Here is a 14,648-nt window from a genome sequence, read left to right on the forward strand (position 1 = left end):
AGATATGACCGGCGCAGGTAATCTGTCGTAACCCTAACTAACTTCGGATGACAGGATCTGCTCTGATATGCTACTGATCTGCTTGTTGTTGTGATATGCTTCTCGTTCTCGGTGATTTGATGGGACGAGAGGAGGCAGTGACTTGGGATTTATAGGCACATGGGAGGGCGAGATGGGACGCAGAATCATAGACCGGGTGGCTCGAGCTAGCACTTCAAGGTGGTTAGGAGGACCTTCGCTCGTTACGGGGTTTGTTACAGGGGTCTGTTGAGATTTCTACGGTGGAAGAAGGATGGGATGACAAGGTGGTCCCACGGCTCAATGAAATGGGTCGTGTTTGAGGCAGTCTGGCGAACGGGGCCCGCGTAGCAGTGGCCCAGTGCGTGCGTGCGAGGGCGAGGCGGTAATGAGACACGGGCGCATGTAGACACTAGCCACGAGGGCCCACACGCTAGTGATGGTAAGGTGATGCGCGCTTGTGGTTGGGCCGGCTGGGTGGGCCGCGCGGTGAAGGGAAAGGGTAATGGGCTGGTAAGGCGGTGAATCTGATGGTTGGGCCGCGCGATATGGGTAGGAATGGGCCCGCTCCTGGGGGATTTTGGCCCAATAAAGCTTTGTCTTTTCTTTCTTTTTCTGTTCATTTTCCTTTTTTACTTTATCATTTCCACTCCTATTTCAAATTTCCAATCTGAGTTTAAAGTTTCCTATTTAGATTAGTATGCACAACATAAAACCCATCATGCAAATTATTATTTTATTTTATCTCAATTTACAAATTGTTTTGTTCACTTAACACATGTTTCAGATATGTGATGCAGACACATAGTTACTTAAAGAAATCCATTTTTTGAGTATATAGTTAATTCAAAAGTCCATTAAAATCTAGTATGTACTACTTGTTTAGTTTATAAGAAAGTAATATATTTTAATCAAAATTTACTTTAACTCAAATGTTTTTAAGGAGTAATTCTCCACTTTAGCAAATTGGGTCGAAGGGTTCCTATTATTATGTTTCCTTTTCTGGATTTCATTTTAAATTCTAGTTTTGAAAGGTGTTATGTTTTATGCTATTTTGGTATTGCCAACTATTTATTATAGGGGAGAACAACGTTAAGAGTGAGGAATCCATGTTAAGAGATATTTTAAATTATTAATCTTTTGAAGTATCTTTTATAAATTCCAAATTAGGATTTTGGGTGTTACAAAGGAGCAGAGCGCGGGCCCAGTCATACGACCTCGGCAGGACGGCTCGCAATATCGCATCCAGGAACTCTAGGTTAGTACTTCTGTAACTCGTCATTCATTGAGTTATATACCTTCTCTTTGAGTTATTATAGCATTGGGATGAAATATTATAGGCCTAGCTAGAAGAAGAGAGGATAGAACAGATGGAGATGGAGGCGAGGATGATGGTGAAGCGGGAGGCGGAGAGGGTGGCTCGATTGGCAGATAAGCAGAGGATGGCGAAGATGTTACAGTACATGCAGAGCCTTGACGCCGCACAGGGTTTTGCTCCACCACCTTCGTTTCCCTCCAGCTGACCCTACTCAGTTTCATACTCCCGTGGCTATCAAAATTCTAGTCCTGCATGATATATATTCATATGGTCTCACAAATGCAATATCTTCTCTATGCAGGGACAATCTGCAACATCAAACAACCCTCATGGATCGCCCAGCCCATCGTCGAACCAGTCCAGTCGCTCACCTCGCTGATAACATTTGTGTTGGTGACATGTTTGAGAAACTTGTTGTGAGATACTTGTTGGGAAACTTGTTTGTGAGATACTTGGTGAGACTTATGTTTGTGAAACTTGTTTGATGTGTTGATATTTGTGAGATATATGTTGTTTGTGATACATGTGTTTGTTCTGTGATATATGTGATGTCAATGATATATATCTTTTGTTTGTTTGGATGTAATAATAAAAACAAATAAAAAAGGGTTTTTGGGTCAATTTGGCGAGTGTAACACTCAGCAAATAGGTACTTGTCGAGTGCTATGAACATAGCACTCGATAAAGAAGGCACACCTAAGAACCGGTAAAGCTTCTTTGTCGAGTGTTGTGGCCACGACACTCGGCAAAGAAGGAAAATTTATCGAGTGTCTTCTAGAGCACTCGACAAAGAGACCGGCAAAGGGGCCTACTGGTGCTCCCTTTGCCGAGCGCTAGTCCAGCAGGCACTCGGCAAAGAGGGAGTCTTTGCCGAGTGTCTCTTGTAGCACCCAGCAAAGGGACTAGCAAAGGGGCTCACGAGAGCCTTTTTTGCCGAGCGCTAGTCCAGCAGACACTTGGCAAAGGCTACATCACCGTCACTTGGCGCTGTGATGGTGACTTTTCTTTGCCGAGTATCAGGTGACACTTTGTCAAGTGCTCGACAAAAAGTACTCGGCAAAGAAACTGTTGCCGATATATAGTTCGTCGAGACTTCTTTGCCGAGAGTCACACTTGGTAAAGAGTTCGTCGAGTGTTTTTTAGGCTTTGCCGAATGTCTGAAGCACTCAGCAAAGCAGCTGTGTCCGGTAGTAAATTATCGTCCTGTCAATAGTTGACATTGAGTTTGTTTTGCACTACCATTGTCAGCTAGGAACTGGTTTTCAGAAGGAAAATAAATTTTCCCCCGTGATAAAATTCAAAGTACAGGAGTACGTACACTGATTCTCTGGTTTCAAGCCGCTAACACACACTATCTAAATGAAAATGGTAGTTACACACAACTCGGGCAACCCATCTAATTTAAATGCACAGAGTGATGATACTTTCGATGTAGACGTGTGGTGTTTCGGGGTGACGGCGTCATGGCGTGCTAGCTGCAGCACGTGAGGCTGCAGCATCTCCTCCGCCACTAGTGCTGGCGGCGCCGAGCCACCGACTACCGTGGTGGCATACATGTGTTTGGGACCTTGGAGACATTGGCACCGAGAGCATGCTGTCGATCCTACTCATTAAATGGGGTTTGCAAAGAGAATTGTTAGAATGGAATCAAAGAATTCTATTTTTATTCTCTATGGTTTCATTTTGATTGTTGATTAACATATTTTTTTGGAACAACACGTTGACAAAGAATTTATGAGACATTACCGTCTGTACCAGTAAGGAAGATGAATTCAACTTTTCACGATAGTTGAACGTTTTATAAAAATGTGTATGTAAATACCTTTTGAAAATAAATATACATTTAAAATACTATAGTCTTACTAGATATATGCCCGTGCGTTGCTACGGAATCAATATATCCATTTACAAACATAGTTGTTTCATAAACTAAATTATTTGAAAGAAATCAAAGTTATATGACATGATCATTTTAGAATTTGCATGATTAAGAGAGCTGACACAATCAGATAAGGACATGAACACATGAAATTTTACCAGTTATATTTACCAGTCATCCATGAAATTTTAAAATGACAAAGATACCATATATAGAAAGGAAAAAATAAGAAACTACCAATATACTCACTATCGAAAACTTCATACAAACAACATCATACCCCATACATCAACTTCATTCTTCAACTCCACATTAACTCTACTGCCATGAGGCCCTGACACCAAGACTACGGCCCCACCGCACGCTGTGACCCCACATGACAGTTATCTGTGCCCCAACGACCAGTCAAACCCAAGAGTCCACGCCCACGCACCGACTCTCGAAGACGAAACTCTTGAGCCATCCCATCCGTCCACTCATCCTGCTAACGGCGCGGATCCCTCCTCTCCCGACGCCGGCCAGATCCGCCCGCCACTCGGGGAAAAAATTCCCGTCGTCTCCACTCCACCAGTCCACCTGCATCCGTCCACCTGCTATCACATGGTACCACATCGCTCGCTGAATGATGACGAGCGACCGAGCAAGCTATAAAAAGAGGTCGGACTTATTTTCAACTCATAACTTTTTTTGGTCTTTTGGCTAAGATAAAGTGTAATATTTGTTCTCAACTGTGTCATATATTTATGAACAGAGGGAGTATTTGTTTTACCAATTCAATATATGGTATATGAATAATATGTTCACTTTGACATTAAATTCGTTTATTATAAGTATTTTTATGTGGAGGATCCATTAAGACTATCAAGTGTCGCTTAGTCACCTAATCAATATCATTAAATATAATTGGCTACCGTCGCAACACACGAGTATTAGACTGTATGTCTTTACTCATGTGTTCAAGAGTGATAATAAGCTTTAAATTTACACTATAAAATTTAAGAACCGAATCATATTGGATTAGACTCTATTCATTTTTAAACTAAAATTAATTTAGTGTAAATTGTGAAGAAACTCTGAAGAAACATTTGGATTGCGACCTATTATCACCCTAGCCATGCTACCTAACAATTAACAAAGAAAATAATATTTCTATATCTTCTCACCCATCGAAAATCTAGCATGTGGCAGTTCTTTACACTCATTACAAACACTCGTTACAGGTAAATCTATTTTTACAGCATGGCCCTTAAATACTCGTATTTTACACGTATAAAATGTATTCCATCTTTACAGGATTTCTTTACCACTATCACCCCGCCCCCACTAAATTTACATAACATTTATGCTATATACCTCGTCCATTCTGTACCCCAATTACAACTACAGCTACATTTCCACGCCTGAAAATTCAGTCCAGGCATGTTGTTCGTCCTGGCACTACAAATGACAAGTCACTTCCCCATGTTTTCCAGTGCGTCAGCTGAAATTCAGGCCACAAAATCATGCATCAGAGGTGACACCTCAAACCGCTGCCGTTGTTGTTGATCTATTTGGCTCGCCGAATCATACTCTGAAGATGTGGAGGTGACGTTGAGAGGAGCTGTGGAGTTGTAGATGTCTTGGTCTCTGACGCCTGGGAAGCCCGGCTGGGTGTTCTCGGCATGCTGCAACCCCAGAGTCAATGAGACGTTGTTGTTCCCATACCTCCCAAACTCTGTCAGGTGGTACGCCATGAACCGCGCGCTCTCATCGGAGTGATGAGTGATGACATCATGGAGGAGACCGCTGCCATCGGTTTCACGCGGTCTCTGGGCCTTCAGCATCAGGCTCATGAAGCTGTCATCGGGGTTGGCATCGTTGTGGAAGCCGCCGGCTGGCACTCCACCAAAGCTCATCACTCCACCAATGTTGGCTTTGGATTCGCCAAGCTGGCTGGTTTGGCAAACCTGGCTCATTGAGGTCTTATGGTCCTCTTTTTCTTCGGAAGATGGCGGCTTGTCCTTGTTCCGCTGCACATTGTCAGAGGAAGAGTTGGAGTCTAGCCCTTCCTCACCTATCTCCTTTGTACATGTCTTCGATCATTGGCTTCCACAGCCGGACACGGGCATTGATGAACCAATTTGAAATCTAGAACAGAACACACACGAGTTTCAGTAAATATGTTTTCTATTATTCAATACAGAATACAAACTACTAAAAGGACAGGAAATCATCAGATCACCAGTAACCGTTCGAAGCCAAATCCCAACAGAATTAGTGTGTTGTCCCGCAAAAGAGCCACCTCCGCCATTCCCTCTCCTCACCTCCCTTCCATTCCAGTCTTCCACCTTGCTTCTCGCAGGCAGCTGAAGCCATCGGAGCAAGCAGAGAGAGACCGACTCCTCCCACCCCCAGGCAGCCATGGACGCCCCCGAGGCGAGGAGTAGCGCGTCCTCCTCCCCGGAGTTCGAGTTCTGGCCGCTCTACCCCAACCCCGAGTCGTGGGGGCGCGTGGACGCGCGTGGGATGGCGGCCGTTGCGGGCGGCCGGCGATTTCGCGGTGGCTGGCGCGGACGCGCGGCGGATGCGGCCGTGGCGTGCGGGCAGCGGTTTCGCAGTGGCTGGTGGGGGCACGTGGACGCGCGGCGGATGCGGCCGTGGCGTGCGGGCGGCGGTTTCGTGGCGGATAGCGGGGCGTGCGCGTGCGGGTACGAGCGGGGGCAGTCTACACTCCACTCTTAATAGTTGTAGAGATTTAATATTAGAAAATCATAACTCAAAAAAGTATGAAACACGTTCACGTTTTTTCTTAAAATCATGCGAACAAGGGCTTTGCCTAGTCATGTGTTGGGCCTTCCTCTACAGATGAAATAAAAGGGGGGGGCATGGGCCTTAGTGCGCCCGTGCTGGGCTCTGCTGAATTTTTTTTGGCACTCAAGGAACACCACTGACAAGTCTCAACTCAAACACTGCTCCAAGCTCAAAACCTGGAATGTCATAGGCCCATTGCTCATTGGCTTCGTTAAGTACTTTGAAACTTTTTTTAACAAAATAATGAAAACTAATTGGTTTCGGACTTATTCTGAATATGGCCACCTACGATCATCTAAAAGAACAATTATCATCCGTGTGCAGAGTTTATTTTCTCCTGAAAAAATTACATATTTGAAAGTTAGATTCCTTTGTTTCCTTTCCAAAAGAAACATAATTATATTAAGACTTGGTATAGCATATCATCAAATTGCACGTACAAAGATAAGATAAAAAATCTCTTTTCATATCAACTTTTTTCGATGTAGTTCTCCTCCACATGAACAAGGCTTCATCAAATACTAAAATCAAATCTAAGAGCATCTTCAAGACAGGATCTAAACATGACCCTATTTTAAACATTCTTCCAACATCAACCTTATTTTATAAAATTTAATCAAACGATTACAATACTCGGTGACTCGGGTCCTAAATGTAATACCACATGTACTTGAGCCCGAATTTTTTGTATTTTATCCTTTTGTTGGAAAAAAATTCACGTTTAGACCTTAAAAAATTTTAATATCATTTTCGGACCCTTTCCTCGGCGTCATAGCCTATGGCGCCGAGGTAACACATCTCGGCGCCATAGGCTATGGCGCCGAGGTACGTGCTGCGCTGCCCCAACCCCGACGACGTGGCGCCGACGTGCCACCGAGCTCGGCGCCAAGATCTATGACGCCGAGCTCAGATATATAACCGCAAAGCTTGTCTAGCTCAGTTGGTAGAGTGCAAGGCTCTTAACCTTGAGGTTGTGGGTTTGAGCCCCACCATGGACATTTAATACTTTTTGTCTTTGTCGCTGATTTTTTTTGTTGTCGAGATTTTTTCGTTTATGCCGCTGATTTGTCCGTCAAAATTTATTTCTCATCTAGATTTTTTTTGCTTCATACAGTAATACTTAGATTTTTTTGCTTCATACGATTTTTTGACTGACGAGCAGGTAGTAGTCTAGGACTAGCTAGGTCTTGGAAGGAAGGGACGGAGCTTCATACGACGAAAGCAAATATACAGATGCTACTACTTCAATCTTTTAGCACCTCTTTAGCTCTTCACTTTACGGTAATACTTGCACCTAAAACCATCCCTAATTTCCTCTCCATACTCCCACGTTAGATCCGGCATCTCACCTATAACACTGCAAATAATACTACCACATATTTTTTATAACAACTATCATGTCAGTAATTATAACAACTACCATATAGTACAATTAAAAAAATTCATAAATTAATCAATGCACTTACGTCTAACATTACCGTCAAGTAAATAATTAGGCAAATAATATTGATACAACCATCTAAATAATTGATACATTTTTTGTCCTTATTAAGATACTGTGAAGCTACTAAATTTGACATGTCATATTTCAACTACAGTACTATATAGTTAGCGCATATTCTTCTTGTTTCTTTTGACGCGTTCTTTGTCGACGGAATCTGTGCAAAGGATGACGGCCGGTAGTTGAAGACTGAAACATGAAAAATGATCTGAAAACGTCCAAACTAGCTGTGGACTTCGACACCTTCGCATATCCAATCCGTACCCCCAGGATTTTCCCCGTTTTTATTGAGTTATTAGCTACTGCTAGTAGAGGACACATAAAACAAAGTGACCATTTAACTACTCTCTAGGAAGCAGTTTCTGCGCACAGTGGTACATACACGGAGTGCTCCAATAGATTATGTGCATGGTCCTTGCGTCACGGAGTTTGAATAAACAAAAATAAAAACAAAAAATATCTAGATGAATAAACAAATCAGTCACAAAAACAAAAAATCTAGATGAGAAATAAATTTGACGGACAAATCAGCAACATAAACGAAAAATATAGATAACAAAAAACAAAATAGTGACAAAGATAAAAAACTATTGAACGCCCACCATTGGGCTCGAACCCACAACGTCAAGATTAAAAGCCTTGCACTCTACCAACTGAGCTAGACGATCTTTGTCATTATACATCCGAGCTCGGCGCCATAGATCTTGGCGCCGAGCTCGGTGCCACGTCGGCGCCGCGTCGTCTGGGCTGTGCCAGCGCAACACGTACCTCGGCGCCATAGCCTATGGCGCCGAGATGTATTACCTCAGCGCCATAGCCTATGGCGCCGAGCAAAGGGTCCAAAAATGACATTAAATTTTTTTAAGGTCTAAACGTGATTTTTTTTCGAGAAAGGGACAAAATACAAAAAATTCGGTACTTGAGCTCTATCATCGTTTCCTATTAATCTTCAGCCATTTATTTCCTAAATAAAATTATCTAAGGTCTAACTGTTGGAGTAAAAAAATTAGGACCCTAAACACTCTAAATACGGTCCTATTTTAAATTTTAGTACTCTATTTTAGAGTTTATAGTTGGAGATGATCTTAGAGGATGAACGAGGAGGCCATAGAAGTCGGTTTAATCATCCTCCTATGACCGAACATCAATGGTAAAGATCTTACTTCATCAACAACCTCAGGAAGCTTGAAGAGGCAACGGTCTAGTGATTCCTTCACCTCAATGATGGCGGAGAAATTAGACAAGTTCACTGAAGCTATTAGGGATGAAGCACCAAAAAGGCCAACATCAAAAGAAAATTTTAGCACATTGGAGAAGATAGATGGGTTAGATGAAGACACATTTTTAGATTTGTTTGATATCTTAATAGGTGATGCGCGCAAGTACAAGTCCTTATTGGCACTTCCCGTGACCCTAAGGAAGAGATGGATGTTGAAGCAACTTAAAAAGTGAACCGATGGTTGGGTGAATTCAACTGTTGCTGGGTGTGTTGATGTTGCTGTCTTAGTTTATGTTGGGTGAATTGAACATCACATTGAGTAGCAAGTAATGTGTTCCAATGATATGTAGACATTTGAGACAAATTTGTATTATTATTACTATTCTCGTGATGCATGCTGCTTGATAAATTGTAGGGTGAAAACTTGTCTCTAATCTATTGCACATGTATATGACTCATCAAGGTACATGTGCACACAAGAAACAGGTGTATTTTGTCGTGTACAAGTTGATGTGGTTACTTCCCTCGAAATATGTAAATTCCATATATATAACTATCCAAACAGGCTATTGAATTTGATTCATGAAAAGAATTCCATTAGCATCCAAACAAAAAAATTGAATTGAATCAAATTCTAAAAAATTACTTTCTTTAGGAATCTAATATCTAGAATGTTATTCATGGAATGAGTTTTATTTCCAAGGAAACAAACGGCCCCTAAGAGTTTTCTTAATTGTAAATGAGGGATTATGTCCTCTCCTTACCCGCGCCGGCTAGGAGGCCATAGGAGTCGGTTGCAAGGAGAACTAGACGATAGTGCTGGCTATTAAATTTAATGGTTGTCTTGTAGAAAGATGCATATTGTGACGTCTGTTGGAAATTCAAACTATATTTAGTTCTGACCATATATGTCCGATCAAAATGATGAATTGAGTACCTAAAAAACATCCGTGAAGACTGTTTAGTACTTGCATCTTCTTTCTCAACTGCTGCGATCAATGTGTGTGCTTTGTGCCCCCATCTTCTCAAATTCAAAATGCAGGTCCCATTATAGTATTACTATGGATATATCAACATTAAATCCACAACTCTAAGAGCTAAAAGAGCACAAATCACGCGTGAACCACCGGCACTAACAAAAGAAACCAGACGATAGGGATACAGAATCTATGTGCTGTTGGATCTTTTATGGGCTTGGCCCATTTATTGAATAAACTCTATGGTGTGTAATGGTGGAGAATACCAATAGTACCACATTGGAAGTCCAAGGGTCTTTTGCCTTGACTTATATGGTGGGATTTATTCCACTTAACTTGAGAAGTCAAGAAATGGACAAGGGCGTGCCACACGCGCGCGCGCGCGCCGCCGCCGCCGGCCTGACGATGCATGCGAAATTTTTAGCACTCACTAACCGCGTCCTTCAGCTGCCGACTTATGGCGTGACTCGGCTAGAGCAGTCGTGACTCGGCGACCTTTCTCCTTCAGCTTCCCTCTGCGCGCACAGAGAAGCGAGAGGGCAGGTGCCTCCGGAGCCCTTGCACGAGGGATCGACAATTAGGTTTTTGGGGAGCTCCTGCTGACATGACAAGTGAAGTTGGACAAGGATCTAGATCCTCGGAGCGCATGGCTGGGTATGATCAATTCATCTCCCTACTATTTTTCATTCTGCAAATTATATATGTTCCTACCTGCTGTTTTATTTATAGCCATAAATTTATCCAATCTGTTTTGTCGTATTATATCATGACGTGTCTGATGCCTGATCATACTAGTACTATAATAAATCTGTTTGTCTTAATTTTACAGTCATGCTGTTTATGTTGCTATCTGTTTATTTTCAGTTGTTCCATAATAATACATGTTCCATGTTTATTTGCTTATTATATTTATATGATTCATATGTTTCATGTTCTCTTGATCCATATTGTTATGGATATATTTGAGATAATGATTTCTATGATTAAACATATTTTATATGCCATCATCATAATGTTAATTTATGGAATTAAAATAATACGGAAAATGCCTATATTTCTAACAATCCAAAAACCTAATGTTAGGCATTTTTCTGTCAGAGGTTTTGCAGCTGTGCTAAAGCCTGATCCTTTTGATGGTAAAAACTTCTTGATATGGAAAGCTAAAATGGAATTGTGGCTAACTGCAATGTCTTGTTTTCATGCCGCTGAGGGCAAGCCTGCCAACTTACCTCCTGAGGATGAGGCTAAGTTTAAGGCTGAAGACAACCTCTTTCGAGGTGCAGTGATTAGCGCACTTGACACAAAATTCCAGAAAAGCTATATCATCCTTCCCACGGGGAAAGAGCTGTGGGATGCTCTTGTTGGAAAGTTTGGAGTTACTGACGCTGGTAGCGAGCTGTATCTCATGGAGCAGCTGTATGACTACAAGATGGTTGAGAACCGATCTGTAGTGGAACAGGCTCATGAGTTTCAGGCACTAGCTAAGGAACTCGAACTTTTTCCTTGTCCTTTGCCTGACAAGTTTGTGGTTGGCGGTATAATCGCCAAGTTGCCACCTTCTTGGAAGGACTTTGCTACCTCTCTCAAACATAAGAGACAAGAGTTCAATGTGGAAGAGCTCATTGGTACTCTTGATGTTGAGGAAAGGGCTAGAACAAAGGACAGTGGAAAAGGTGTTGAGACCTCTACTGCTAATGTGGTGCAGAAGAGAAACTTCCGCAAGTTTAACAAGAAGAAAAACCAGAACAAACAAGAGAATGCAAATAAGCCTGTTCATACGGCACAGTTTAAAAAGAAGAACAACAATAACAAGGGAAAGGGAGGATGCTTTGTCTGTGGCAGTGATCAACATTGGGCAAGAGAGTGCCCTGATCGCAAGTTCACTCAAGACAAGAAATCAGCTAATGTTGTAACCACTGAAACTGAAGAAGGAACATCTGGGTATGGTAATTCTTTACCATTTGTTCTTTCAGTCTGTAATTCACCTGAGTGGTGGATGGACAGTGGTGCAAACATTCATGTGTGTGCTGATGCCTCTATGTTCACTTCCTATCAGGTCGGGAGGTCTGGCGCCTTGTTGATGGGAAATGGGTCGCGTGCTCATGTTCTTGGTGTTGGTACGGTCATTCTGAAGTTTACTTCGGGAAAGACGGTGCCATTGAAGAGCGTGCAGCATGTGCCCTCTATCAAGAAGAATCTCGTTAGCGCTTCTATGCTATGTAGAGATGGATACAAAGTTGTTCTTGAGTCTAATAAATGTGTTGTGTCGAAACATGGTACTTTTGTTGGTAAAGGATATGATTGCGGAGGCTTGTTCCGCTTATCTCTGCATGATGTGTGTAATAAACTGGTGAATTCTGTTAATTTTTCTGATGAGTCAGATTTATGGCATTCACGGTTCTGTCATGCAAGCTTTGGCTGTCTTATGCGGTTAGCAAATATAAATTTAATTCCTAAATTTAACTTGGTCAAAAAGTCTAAGTGCCATGTGTGTGTTGAATCAAAACAACCCCGCAAGCCTCACAAGGCTGCTGAGGCGAGGAGTTTGGCACCTCTAGAACTTGTTCATTCTGATCTGTGCGAGATGAATGGAATTTTGACCAAAGGTGGTAAAAGATACTTTCTCACTTTTATAGATGACTCCACTAGATTTTGTTATGTGTATCTCTTAAAAACAAAAGATGAAGCGTTCAATTATTTTAAGGCCTATAAGGCTGAAGTTGAGAACCAACTTGAGAGGAAAATAAAACGGTTAAGGTCTGATCGAGGTGGAGAATATTTCTCTAATGTGTTCGATGAGTTCTGCGTGGAACATGGTATTATTCATGAGAGGACACCGCCATTCTCACCACAATCCAATGGGATTGCTGAAAGGAAAAACCGCACTCTAACAGATTTGGTGAATGCCATGTTGAGTACAGCGGGATTATCCAAGGCATGGTGGGGTGAGGCGATTTTGACAGCATGTCATGTCCTGAATAGAGTTCCAACAAAGAACAAAGAGATCACTCCATTTGAGGAATGAGAAAAGAGAAGATTAAATCTCTCATATTTGCGCACTTGGGGTTGCTTGGCTAAAGTGAATGTGCCAATCAACAAAAAGCGTAAACTTGGGCCTAAAACTGTTGATTGTGTATTCCTTGGGTACTCTTTTCACAGCACTGGGTATAGGTTCTTAATTATAAAATCTGATGTGCCTGATATGTATGTTGATACTATCATGGAATCAAGAGACGCAACATTTTTTGAGAATGAGTTTCCTATGAAGAATACACCTAGTGATATAAGTCATGAGACTATAATTTCCCATGAGCACGAACTGTCGATTCCTATAGATCATGCTGAGGATTCTCACGTGCACATCCCTGAGGAGGATGACACTATAGTCACTCGAAAGAGCAAGAGACAGAGGGTTGCAAAATCCTTTGGTAATGACTTTATAGTGTACCTTGTGGAAGACACACCAACTACCATTAGTGAGGCATATTCCTCTCCTGATGCTGACTTATGGAAGGAAGTAGTAAGGAGTGAGATGGAATCTATTATGTCTAATGGAACTTGGGAGGTCGTTGACCGTCCTTATGGTTGTCAACCTATAGGTTGCAAATGGATCTTCAAGAAAAAGCTTAGGCCTGATGGTACAATTGAGAGGTACAAGGCAAGGCTTGTGGCCAAAGGATATACCCAAAAGGAGGGTGAAGATTTCTTTGATACCTACTCACTAGTGGCTCGATTGACTACAATTCGCACATTAATAGCCGTGGCAGCCTCTTATGGTCTTATCATTCATCAGATGGATGTTAAGACAGCTTTCCTAAATGGAGAATTGGATGAGGAGATCTATATGGATCAGCCAGAAGGGTTTATTGCGGATGGTCAAGAGAATAAGGTGTGCAGGTTGATAAAATCATTGTATGGCCTAAAACAAGCACCTAAGCAATGGCATGAAAAGTTTGATAATACTCTTACAGCAGCTGGCTTTGTTGTAAATGAATCTGACACGTGTGTATACTATCGGTATGGTGGGGGTGAGTCTGTTATGCTGTGCCTTTATGTCGATGACATTTTGATCTTTGGATCAAATCTCAATGTGATTGAGGAAGTTAAAAATATTCTATCGAGCAATTTCGAGATGAAAGATTTGGGAGAGGCTGATGTCATTCTAAACATCAAGCTTGTTAGAGAAGCTGATGGTGGGGTAACTTTGTTACAGTCCCATTATGTGGAAAAGGTATTGAGTCGCTTTGGTTTTAGTGACTGTGATCCTGCTCCAACACCTTATGACCCCAGTGTGCTATTAAGAAAGAACCGGAGAATAGCAAGGGATCAATTGACATACTCCCAGATCATTGGCTCGCTCATGTACCTTGCAAGTGCAACAAGGCCAAACATCTCTTATGCTGTGAGTAAGCTGAGTCGGTTTGTGTCGAAACCAGGAGATGATCACTGGCGTGCTCTTGAGAGAGTGTTGCGGTATTTGAAAGGTACTATGACATACAATATTCATTATACCGGAAACCCAAAAGTGCTGGAAGGCTATTGTGATGCCAACTGGATTTCTGATGCTGATGAGCTTTATGCCACAAGCGGATATGTGTTTCTGTTTGGAGGTGGCGCTGTTTCCTGGAAGTCTTGCAAGCAGACTATCTTAACGAAGTCTACAATGGAAGCAGAACTCGCAGCATTAGACACTGCTGGGGCTGAGGCTGAGTGGCTTCGTGATTTCCTATTGGACTTACCGGTGGTTGAAAAACCGATACCGGCTATTTCCATGAACTGTGACAACCAAACGGTGATTACAAAGGTTAACAGTTCTAGGAATAACATGAAGTCTACAAGGCATGTTAAGAGGAGATTGAAATCTGTCAGAAAGTTGAAAAACTCCGGAGTTATTACTGTGGATTATGTCCACACATCGAATAATCTGGAAGATCAATTCACTAAGG

General features: G+C 42.1%; 1 pseudogene; it reads right to left on the reverse strand.

Moving 5' to 3' along the window:
• Nucleotides 1-4,458: 4,458 nt before the first annotated feature.
• LOC103631443 (BEL1-like homeodomain protein 6) lies at nucleotides 4,459-5,617 on the reverse strand (annotated as a pseudogene).
• Between the last annotated feature and the right edge of the window lie 9,031 nt (nucleotides 5,618-14,648).

Source organism: Zea mays, chromosome 6, assembly GCF_902167145.1.
Source record: "Zea mays cultivar B73 chromosome 6, Zm-B73-REFERENCE-NAM-5.0, whole genome shotgun sequence".
NCBI lineage: Eukaryota > Viridiplantae > Streptophyta > Magnoliopsida > Poales > Poaceae > Zea > Zea mays.